A 12,058-nucleotide genomic window follows, 5' to 3' on the forward strand; every position below is an offset into this window, starting at 1 on the left:
GTTTGTTTGAAAACTCATTTCTTCCAGCCGAAGCAGTTTGAAATTGTATTCTGAGAGCCTTGAGCACGCAGTACTTATATGCGTTATATTAAATTAGTTTTAGCCTCACTGTAACTGTATACAGGTGAAAGATACTACTACTATTCTATTTTACTGGTTAAGTAGAGTGAGGCTTTGTCTTGCTCAGGGCTATAGGGCAGGGAAAAGATGCCTCCCCCAAATCTTAGGACCACCATTAGTTTTCGTCCTTGTCTGTTGCCCACCTGTTTCTAATTCCTTCTCCACTCCACTCGAGCTTCTCTGCCAGCCTTTCCCGCAGAGGGCATTCTGCTGGTGTGGAGCCCCGCCCACCACAGGGGCGTGGCCATAGACCCGGGCCCCGCCTCTGCCCAACCCGCGAGGGCCTGCCTTCTTTTCCCCGACCGCGGACTGAGGGCCCTAGCGTGCGCGCGCGCCCCCGCTCGCGGCCCGGCTCGGCGTCGGGAGCGCGCTCTGTGTGGCCGCTGCCGCCATGTTGTTGTGGTTGTGAGAAGGCGGCGGCGGCGGCAGCGGAGGAGCAGCCGGACGAGACGCTCCAACGGCTCAGGCGCTGCCCCCCGCCGGCCCTGGCTGGGAGCCTAGTGGGGTGGCGGAGGAGGCCGTGCCGTGGCGGGCCTCGCCATGCCCTGCCGCCCGGTAAGAACGCCCCCCCCCTTCCTCCGGGGGTGAGGAGGGGCTGGAGGAGGGGCCGGTCTCGGCCCCGGCGCAGTGGCTGTCACCCTCTGAGGAGGCGGCGGCCCGCGGGGGGCAGGGGACAGCGTGCGTGGCCCGGGGAGGGGTGTCCTGGGTGGCGGCCGCGGCCGCCAGGGGGAGGCGTGGGGAGTGGGAGCGCAGCGGCCGGGCTCGGCCCGGACCCTCAGCGCGGGGGAGGCGGGGTCCCGGGCCCAGGCAGCTCTCCCGGACCTGGCAGGGACGGGCCCATGGGGCTGGGGTTGTGAAGTGCTGCCCCCGGAGCGTCCGGACACGTGCCCGCGGACCCCGGGAGGTGAGTGTGCCTCCCTCGCTCCCGACCGGGTCTGTGGGAGTCCACGGTGGCGAGAGGCCGGAGGTCGGGGGCCAGCAGCGCCCCCGGGGCGAGCGGTGAGGGCCCGGGACTTGTGGGAAGGAGGAGTGGCCGACTGTGCAGCCGGGCATCCTCCTGACCTGGTAGTACTTGGGTGGGAAGGATGGTTCGGAGGCGGTTGAGAGTTCAGGGAACACTGGTGAAACAGCTCCACTTCTCAGGTGGAAATTGTGCTGCTTAGGACCCTTGGCGATAATATTACTTGCTGTGCTTTGGGCTGGAAAACTTACCTCAAAATAATGGGGTCAGTTTTATGGCACTTTAATCAACTTCTCTGGGGTCTGATAATCTCGTTTGAGTTTTGCACTTGATCTTCGGTTGGCTATTGATGTGCAGGTGTCTTCTCCAGTTAGAGGCCTTAATTCTTGACTGGTTGAATATCTTGACATCCACTTTGTTTATCTGACAATCTAATTTTTCAAAAGGAAAAAAAATGCATACTCTTCTAGTTGAGGTTCAGCTATTCTCACAATGTGGACGGTGATGCTCTCGAAGGCTTGGGTTGAATTACATGAGATGATTTTTTTATGCAAAACGTTTGTGATTTGTACATGAAGAGGTGACAGGGACTTTTTCCTTTTTAAAGGCTGTTTCTGTAGGGCCAGAGACATGATCTGTGTTATTTTTGCTGGGAGACCCAAGTAAGGTGGGTTGGTGGCATGCAAAAAGTCTTCCCTTCTAGGGCCTATGACTTGAGTGGGTAGAAGAGCTTACAGAATGACAGTTTTTGTTTGTTTGTTTTAAAGATTTTATTTGACAGAGAGAGACACAGTGAGAGAGGGAACACAAGCAGGGGGAGTGGGAGAGAGAGAAGCAGGCTTCCCGCGGAACAGGGAACCCGAAGCAGGGCTCCATCCCAGGACCCTGGAATCATGACCTGAGCTGAAGGCAGACGCTTAATGACGGAGCCACTCAGGTGCCCCCAGAATGACACAGTTTTGAGTAAGCCCAGTACAATGTGTGATATTAAACTAAATTTGGAGGGTTCTAGACTTTTAGATTGACTGCCTATGAAGACCTCTTTCAGCTCTAATTACCTCCCTCATTTTCAGGTGACCCAGAGCAGTTCAAGTGACCAACACAGTGGTGCAGCCCCACTTGTAGTTAATAGCAAGCCACAGGAGAACGCATGTTTCTCAGCTTGTAGGCCAGGTTCTTTAGTTCAGTAGTTACCTAAATATGGTCATCAGAAATAGTATGGACTGCCTTAAATGCTGGTTCCTGAACTCCATGCAGGAGGACCTGGTGAATTAAAATCTCTGAGGGTGGGGCCTGGGAATCCATCCTTACGAAGCTCCCTGAGTGGTTCTGGTCAGCCAGGTTTGTGAACCTGTGAAAGTCAGCTTTAGGTCACCTTTGGTATTCCATAAGGTTCCCATTAATTATGACTTCTGAGAGTGCTTTTAGTTCTTTATAGAGCTTTAAGAATTTGAGAGGTAGGGAAGAAGGGGAAGCCTGAGAAATTTAAAACTGAAAATTGAGCATCTCTTAAAATATAATGGATTTAGGTAGGGGAATTAGGTTTGTTGCTAAAAGTTATTCGTGTAAGTCTTTGGGAACACACTTGATAAAATTAGATGCTGCTTGACTGGAGGTATATCTAGAGATATATAAAAGGATCTAGAGGAATGAAAAGGAGAGGGAGAGGCAGTAAGTCTACTTCTGGATCACAAAGGGGTCCATGGAAGGTGTTTCCCAACATCTCAACATGCTTGCTCCTAAACCATCTGACTCAGGTTTCTAGTAAAGTGAGGGTAGGGTGGGTGGGTTAGCAGTCATCTGAGATGAGGGTTGTGCACCAGGAAGGTTTATTGTGGATTATGAAAAGTTCTTGAAATTTGCCCCAGGCCATGAGGAGTGGTAAAGTCAGTTTTTAAATCTGTTGTAGTTCTGGTTAACACCTTCTGTGATAAAGTGGAATGGTGAATTACCCAAGAAGTATTCATGTTGCAGAGGGGGTGTGGTGAGGTTTGTTACAAGTTTGGAAGAATAGGCGGAAAATGTTAAAGTTATGTAGAGTAGTGAAGGAGTTTGGTAAATATCCTGTCAAATCATGGAGTAATAGTTTAGAGACGTGTATCCAGTTGTCCAATTTGAGAGCCAGAGGCTGTTTTGTTTTCTTGGTGTCTCCAGTGTCTAGCATAGTTCCCACAGCATATACTGTGCTCCCAGATACCTGTTGAGCAAATGAATAGTATTGAGAGGGGGGGAAAAAGTTGTGGTTGATAACGTTAGTTATTTTTTTAAAAAGATTTTATTTATTTATTTGAGAGAGAGAATGAGAGACAGAGAGCATGAGAGGGAGGAGGGTCAGAGGGAGAAGCAGACTCCCTGCCGAGCAGGGAGCCCGATGCGGGACTCGATCCTGGGACTCCAGGATCATGACCTGAGCCGAAGGCAGTTGCTTAACCAACTGAGCCACCCAGGCGCCCCGATAACGTTAGTTATTAAAAGCTACTTGAGGGGTGCCTGGGTGGCTCAGTTGGTTAAACGTCTGACTTCAGCTCAGGTCATGATCTCAGAGTCCTGGGGTCCAGCCCCACATAGGGCTCCCCACTCAGCGGGGACTCTGCTTGTCCCTCTGCCCCTCCCCCTGCGTGTACACTTTCTCGCTCTCAAATAAGTAAAATCTTAAAAAAAAAAAAAAAAAGCCACTTGATACCTTGTATTGGATCAAAGAGCCAGTTTTTAGCTTATGTGGTTTAGAACTTTGGGATTCCTTTAAGAGGTTCTATATTCTAGGGGCTTCTGGCTGGTTCAGTTGGTAGAGCATGTAATTCTTGATCTCAGGGTTGTTTGAGCCCCCATGTTGGGTGTAGATTACTTAAAAATAACATCTTTGGAAAACAAGCTTTTTTTTTTTTCTCCTAGGACTGTCATTGTAAACTATCCTGTCCCCCAGTTTTTGGGTCTTGAATGTGTCTTAATTTTTTTTAGGTGTCGTGGCCCTTTTTAGTGACTTTATTAGATGCAGAGACATTTAAAATAATGGGAGGCTGTGGATTGGCAGAGATTCTGTGTCATTAATTTACTATGTGACTGCTATTAGGAAAGTCACTTCTCTGGACCTCTGTTTTCTCATCTATACAATTAAAGGTCTATACTTGTTGGTCTCAGGTAGTTTCTTCAGCCTGATTCTGCAAATCTTTTTTTTTTTTTAAAGAAATATTTTATTTTTTTAAGTAAGCTCTATACCCAAAATGGGGCCTGAATTCCCAACCCCAAGATCAACAGTCATGTGCTCTACTGACAGAGCCAGCTAGGCGCCCCTCTGCAAATGTTCAATAATTTGTAATTCTGTTATTTGGTATTCATTTTATGTAGGTAGATGAACCTTAAAAAAAAAAAACCAACCTTGAACATTTTTGGGTTCTAAGCTTACAGATTTTAGATGTTGTCCAAAAGTGCTCTGGAAATTGAGTGAATGTTGCAAGTATTATGCAGAAACAGCACACTTATGCTGTTGTAATTCACTTAGTGTTGAAATCAAAATGGATTTCACATAAGGAACTTCATAATTTAGTGTGAAGCCGCAAGATTAAGAATGGTTTAGGGAAGTTTGTGTAATTTATGTGCCTGGTTGTTTCTTACAGACCACCCAATTCTGTAATTTTCTATGGTAAATTTATATGTAATTTTATAATCAGTGAAACGTTCACTTAAGACACAGTATGAGATCAAATCCATATTGGATTGATCTAGAATTCCTAATAATTTTAGAGGCTACCAAAATTAACATCCATTGCTGTTTTTAATCTTTATTTTGGTACCATATTGATATGCTTTCATTTTCACTTTTGTATCTAGAAATTAAAAAAATATATTTTTTATTAAATGAACTCTATACCCAGTGTGCGGCTCTGACTCACAATCCTGGGATCTAGAGTGGCATGCTATACCGACTGAGCCAGCCAAGTGCCCCTCATATCTAGAAACTTAACATACTTTTTAGGTTCATGTTTGTATCAGATATTCACAATGAAAATTGTAGCCTGAGAATGGGTAGACAGGTAAGTCCTGGGTTCAAGCTTGAGTTGTGTTCCTTGTTAGCTGTGTTGTTTCTGGCAAGCCACATAAGCACTCTGAGCTTCAATTCCCTTGTTAATAAAAGGAAGAATAACACTTTATTTTTATTTGTCTCAGTTTGTCAGGGAGGATCAAATGGAATGGTGTATATGAAAAGCAATTAAAAAATGTAAGGGTATGATACTATATTAGAATCCTATTTTATTTTCTTGGAAGAGTTGGCTTTTGGAGCAGTGGTAAACCTATTACATGTTGTCAAGTGTAGAATTTACTAATGTTGCTAATATGGCAACAGAAAGATTTCTACTGTACTCAGCCTAGAGAAACCTTTCAGCACTTGCATCCTGTATGCTAATAGGAATAGTCACTGGGGCACCTGACTGGCTCAGGTGGAAGAGCATGAAACTCTTGATCGTGGGGTCGTGAGTTTGGGCCCCACGCTGGGTGCAGAGTACTTAAATATTTAAAAAAAAAAACCCCCCAAAACAAAAAAAAAAACCCAAAAGCAAAAACCAAAGAATCATCACAGTGTGGTAGGAACTTCAGAGAGGGATCTGGGAAGTCTCACAATTTGCACTTGGAATAGATTTGCTAGATTTCACCCATTTTATTGTGTTGGAGTGGTGGTAGAAAGAGTTTAGTACATTCTGTGTGAAGTTTAGGGCTATGTTTTCTAAATGGCAGGTGGCAACATCATAGGGTAAAGATAACAGTGTGGTGATTTATTTTTTAAAAGATTTTGTTTATTTGAGAGAGCGCGAGAGAGGGGGAGAGAGCACAGAGGAAGAGGGAGAAGCAGACTACCCGCTGAGCAGAGAGCCCAATGCAGGACTCCCATCTCAGGGTCCCGGGATCAGGACCTGAGCTGATGGCAAGACGCCCATCTGACTGAGCCACCCAGGCGCCCCTGAAATTACTTCAGATTGTGAAAGCTACAAATACATATTCAGTGCCGGGGGTGGGAGTGGGGCGGGGAATCATACAAAAAACAAGAATTGAGATAACTCAGGAGAATAAAGTAGAGATAACCCATGATCCCATTTAGAGTAATGTTTGCTAATTTTCCTTTTTTCTTATGCATTATCTACTGAATACTTCAAAAAGAACAACTTTCCATGTCAAATTGATGTTCTGTTAATGGTTATTTACTGTTCTGTGATGTGGATGCATTATAATTTACAACAATTCCCTGTTAATGGACATTTCCAATTTTTCTCTTAAAACAGTTCTGTCATGAATTCCTTTGGACTTTTTTTTATACAATTGTGCTATTATTTCCATAGGCTAAATTCCTAAAAGTGGGCTTATATGGTCAAAGGGTTTGTGCATTTTAAATTTGAATATAGGTGTCCTATAGATAGGATGTCTGTTTTAAAGTCTCACAAACGGGCGCCTGGGTAGCACAGTCGGTTGAGCTTGGGACTCTTGGTTTGGGCTCAGGTCATGATCCAGGGTGATGAGATCTAGCCCTGAGTCTGGCTCTGTGCTGGGCTCTGGGTCTGCTTGAGATTCTCTCTCCCTGCCCTTTTCTTCTTGACTCTCTCTCGCTCATTCTCTCTCTCTCTCTAAGATGGATAAATAAATCTTAAAAAAAAGTCCCAGGGCACCTGGGTGGCTCAGTGGTTAAACATCTTGCCTTTGGCTCAGGTCGTGACCTTGGGGTCCTGGGATCAAGCCCCGTATAGGGCTCCCTGCTCAATGGGCAGTCTGCTTCCCCCTCTCCTTCTGCCCCCCCCCCCCCCGCCCCACTTGTGCTCTCTCTGGTGTGCGCATGCTCTCTCTCTCTCAAAGAAATAAAATCTTTTAAAAAAGTCCCACCAACAGTATGTTAGTGTCCAGTTCTGCATATTCTTGCTAGTGATTTATTATCTTTTAACCTGTTGGTGGGAGTTTAAAATAGTTTGGGAATAGTTTTCCTTTTGTTCTTTTTTCAGCATCAAGTCTTAGCCTCTACAGTTTAACTCTGTGGAAGGGGCAGGTAAAAATGAAAGTGCAGTGACAGAATACATCAGGCCAGTGGTCTCCAAAATTTTTGATCGTCTCTATGGTAAAAAAATTTTGAGCATTAATCCTCACCCTTAAGTATTTATTTAATTTACAAACAGTATGTATAGTAACTGGTTATTACGTACTATATAAAATATAATCAAAATTAACAAGGATGAGAAAAATAAAGTGGGGCACCTGGGTGGCTAAGTCGGTTAAGTGTCTGCCTTAGGCTCAGGTTATGATCCCAGGACCCTGGGATCAAGCCCTGAGTCAGGCTCCCTGTTCAGCAGGGTGTCTGCTTCTCCCTCTGCCACCCACCCCCACTCATGCTTGCTCTCTCTCTCTGAAATAAATGAAATCTAAAAAAAAAAAAAAGTTAAAAATAAAGTTCAAATATTTTTCTTCTTTACCCCAGTGGAGCATTTTTTTTTTTTTTTGAATATCATTGCTTTAGACTTGTAAGATTTAGTGTTGGGCCTTTATGATTGTTTTTGGGCATTTCCTCTTGTTCTGCAGGTGGTCCAGTCTGATTGGATTATGATAGTCTAAAGCGTGCCATGCTTTTGAGAGTCATATCTGCAATAGGGCGAACATATAAACCTTACTCAAAGTATCAGTTTGATACCGATTGTCATTGTTGAGGTGGCTGAATTTGAAAAGGGAAAATCATGGGATAGGAAACAATCTTAAGTAGTCTACTTCTTTTAGATATGAAGAACTGATACTGTGTAGAGTATATTTTTAAAAGTCTGTGATTTATGGAAAGTGGTTTGGTTATAACATATCCCTATTTTCTAAGAGCCTAGAAACTGAGGGAAGGGATGAATAATTGCTGCTTGCTTTCCTTTGCTTGCAAAGTACCACAATTAGTCTGTCACTCTAAATCCATTTGGAAGAGCCTGAACCTATAACTTTTTAAAAATGCTTTATTGGGCTGAAACTTTCCATGATGAATCTTAGATTAAAAAGTAACTTTTATTGGGGCACCTGGGTGGCTCAGTTGGTTAAGCGACTGCCTTCAGCTCAGGTCATGACCCTGGAGTCCCAGGATCGAGTCCTGCATCGGGCTCCCTGCTCGGCAGGGAGTCTGCTTCTCCCTCTGCCCGTCCCCCCTCTCATGTGCTCTCTCTCATTCTCTCTCTCTGAAATAAATAAATAAAATCTTTAAAAAAAAAAAGTAACTTTTATTAAGTTTGAATAACTTGCGCCTCCCCCCGCCCCCTACCATATGTAATGAAATCAGGAAATGGTGCTTTTTGTACTAGAAAAATGAATCTCCCTTTCTCGTCTCATCCTGGGGAACTTAATTTCAGTTATTTCATATGGTTCATTGTCAGAGAAAGATAATATTGAGGTCTTAGAGATTGTGAAAAGAGCAACTCGTGATTATTTTTTTGTCAGTTAAATGAGATAACTTATATTGAAGGTGGTTGCTCTATACAGTGCTTTCTTTTTACTTTACCTTACGTAGCATGATTTTTAAGGTGCTTTCACATATATCTTCTTAGACCCTCAAGTACTTAAGAGCATAATTTAATGAGTGTTGTGATTTCTCTTCCTTCGAGGCCACATGCCTAGTGTTTGGCATCATATTTAAAGAGGTAGACTGTGAGCCCTGCAGAAGTAGGTACTGATGGCTGTTCTCCCTCACTTCCCGCACTTAGGTACTACTTGGTACAGAGTTAAGGTATCAGTACTTATGGGCTATTTAAACTCTTACGTATTTATTTACACATGTAAATAAGTTATAGTATTGTAAAACAAATAGTTACAACTTTCTGTAGTTACATTGTTCTTTCATCTGATGTGCACAGAAAATATTTTTGTGGGAGAGATCATTAATTTTACATCAGCCTTTCAGATACTTAATTTTTAAAATTTTTTCAGCCTTTCAGATATTTTGCTTTCTCCTCAGGATAGTTTCAAGGAGATGAAAAAAAAATCAGTCTTGATTTAATTCCTTTTACTACGTGTGTTCCTCCTACTGCCAACACTGTGTGTGTGTGTGTGTGTGTGTGTGTGTGTGAGAGAGAGAGAGCGAGATTTATATAGTAGGCTGCTACTTAAGAAGGAAACATTAGTTTTTGGCTATATAATGGTTCTTGAAACATGGACTCAGTGGTTTCCATGGGGCGAATGAAAAGGAGCACATACGATTTCTCTGATTTGTCTCATTCTCTCCGATTCCATGTATACATACTTGGTTTTGGCTTAGAAAACACTGAAGATTAGTCTTCAAAACTAGTATGTTATTTCCCTTTTCTGCTGTACTTAAAATCGTGTTTAGTAAGTGAACTAATACACTTTTATAAAAGAGAGCCTGGAAAGACAGGAATAGAAATATTAATCATGATTAATTTCTGGCTGGTGGGATAGTGTAACTGTTTTCTGCTTCATATTCTTCTGTAATTTCCCAATCTTCTATGAGCATGTATTACTCTTATTAGGAAAAATGGCTATTTTAAAGTACATTTTGATGTTTTTAGTTTTCATTGGGTGTCTTTTTTTTTTTTTTTTAAGATTTATTTATTTATTTGAAAGAGAGAATGAGAGACAGAGAGCACATGAGAGGGGGGAGGGTCAGAGGGAGAAGCAGACTCCCCGCCGAGCAGGGAGCCCGATGTGGGACTCGATCCCGGGACTCCAGGATCATGACCTGAGCCGAAGGCAGTCGCCTAACCAACTGAGCCACCCAGGCGCCCTTCATTGGGTGTCTTAAGAGGGTTTAAGTTATAGTCACCAATGAGAAAGTGGGTGGTTAACTGGCTCCACTTCCTAAGCAGAGTGGCAGTTGTAGGAAGTGGTAGGGGAGGAATGGTGCAAGCAAGCATTTGAACTTTCATTGTAAACTCCACTGTGACTGAGACTGAGCTTTGATCACATTTAAACACAAGAAGACCTCCATCTAATTTTCTTCTTCCTGATGAGCTGATTGAGACTTAAGAATGTTGCCTTGAAAAGAAAAATTGGATTCTGTGAACCCTAAACACAGGACTCAATCTGAATTCCCAGTTCTCCTGCTGACTTGCCATGTGGAACTGCAAGTTCTATAGCTGTGTGTGTGTGTGTATTTTAAATATTAAGTGGGATTATAGCAACTAAGAGGTGATAGGATTTTATACATGTAATTTGAACTGGAGGATATTTAGAATAATTACTTTTATTATGACAATGTAGTCTCATTGGGATTTTGGTGTTAATATACAGCTTAGAGTTGAGTCACTTTAAGTTTATATACTAGTGATATTTTAGGAAGATCTATGTAATATATCCTTTAGAGTTTAAGTGATTAGATAGAGCCTGTCAGCTTGTGTTTTTTTTCTGCACATTAAATGTTAGATTTTTGGGGTAAGGCATTTATAATTATCTACCCTTTATTTTTTTTAAAGAATAAGATTAAAGTTGAAGAGCAATCAAGGTAATAAATGTAGGTACTACTATAAGTTTATGGGGTTTTTCAGTTAGAAGTTTTATAGTAAAGAATAACAAGCTTGTGAAAAGAAAATACCCTGTAGAAGTCTACAAAGCCCATTCTCCTCTGTTCTTAAATTCCATACCCTGCCTTTCCTTTTTTTAAAAGTAAAATTTAAATATTTCAAAAATTCAGAAAAATACAGAGAATGTCATGTACTTAAAAGATGCTGATTTAGATTTAATAGATATTGACATCTTGTTAGATTTGCCTGAAAGGTTTATGTTTGTTTTTAAAATTTAAATATCATACAATTGGAGTCCCTTTTGCTCTCCTCCTAGATCCTGTTTCTGTTACCCAGAGGTTATCTATCTTTCTTAACCCATGCTCTTATATTCTTCCTATAGATGTATGTATTTAACTTGTAGTATTGTGTGTTTCAGATATGTATGGTACCTAAGTATATATATTCTGCGATTTGAAAAGCTTGAAATTTATCTGTGTCAATATATATGTATTTACTTAATTTATTTAGTTGTGTGAATAGGGAAGTTTTAGTTCCCTGTTGATAGTTGTTTTCAATTAATATATAGATTTAAAGATTACCCTCTAATAGGATCAAACTATCATGCTGATCTACAATTTGCTTTTTTTCTCACAATAATAGTGTATTACATCTTACCCTATCATAAAATGTAGGTATACCCATTTTTAAGGACTGTATTTTTTTTTTTTAATTTTAAGTTTATTTAAGTAATTTCTATACCCAATGTAGGGCTCAAACTCATGACCCTGAGGTCGAGTTGCATTCTTCACCAACTGAGCCAGCCAGGCACCCCCTATGTAGTTTTTTGTTTTTTGTTTTTTTAAACTTGATAGACACTATTATTTATCCTGGTCCCTTACTGATTGACATCTAGGGATTTTTAAAAAAAAAAAAATTTTTTTTTTTTTTTAAGATTTTATTTATTTGAGAGAGAGAATGAGGTAAAGCGAGCATGAGAGGGGGGAGGGTCAGAGGGAGAAGCAGACTCCCTGCTGAGCAGGGAGCCCGATGCGGGACTCGATCCCAGGACTCCAGGATCATGACCTGAGCCGAAGGCCGTCGCTTAACCAACTGAGCCACCCAGGTGCCCTAGGGATTTTTTTTTTTAACCTCAAAAGTGCTGTCTGTAATGGATAGTGTACTTTATACTTTTGAACAACGGTCGGATTATTTTTACAGAAATAGTTCTGCAAAATAAATTCTTGGGGAATAGAATTGCATGTAATAAATATAGATGCTTTTATATTAAAGCTAAACCAATATGTATATTTGTAACTTTCTTATTCCTGGTCTGTTCATTTAGGTTTGTTCAAAATGGGTGCTACTTATGAGATGCTGAGAAGATGGTTTCCTAATATATAAACTAATATATTGGTAGAGGGGAGCCTGGCCAGCTCAGTGGGTAGAGTATGGGATTCTTGATCTCAGGGTCATGAGTTCAAATTCCATGTGGGGCATAGAGCCTCCTTAAAGAAAAAATTGT

The 12,058-nt window shown here is 41.8% G+C and overlaps 1 protein-coding gene across 18 annotated transcripts in view; it reads left to right on the forward strand.

Annotated features, from left to right (window-relative positions):
- Positions 1–429: 429 nt before the first annotated feature.
- MTMR3 (myotubularin related protein 3) overlaps positions 430–12,058 on the forward strand; it is a 141,879-nt gene continuing 130,250 nt past the window's right edge. For 12 of the 18 annotated variants that reach the window (XM_064578649.1, XM_064578663.1, XM_064578647.1 and 9 more), the window contains exon 1: positions 431–675. The gene's annotated coding sequence lies outside the window, so the exon portion shown is untranslated. Of the gene's footprint in view, positions 676–902; positions 1,025–12,058 lie in introns of those variants that run through there. The other 6 variants (XM_064578655.1, XM_064578657.1, XM_064578665.1 and 3 more) reach the window with 3 other exon arrangements.

The sequence above is a fragment of the Mirounga angustirostris genome, unplaced genomic scaffold (genome assembly GCF_029215605.1).
Source record: "Mirounga angustirostris isolate CCGP_5_RB_7025 unplaced genomic scaffold, mMirAng1.0.hap1 SCAF_14, whole genome shotgun sequence".
In the NCBI taxonomy this organism is placed as follows: domain Eukaryota; kingdom Metazoa; phylum Chordata; class Mammalia; order Carnivora; family Phocidae; genus Mirounga; species Mirounga angustirostris.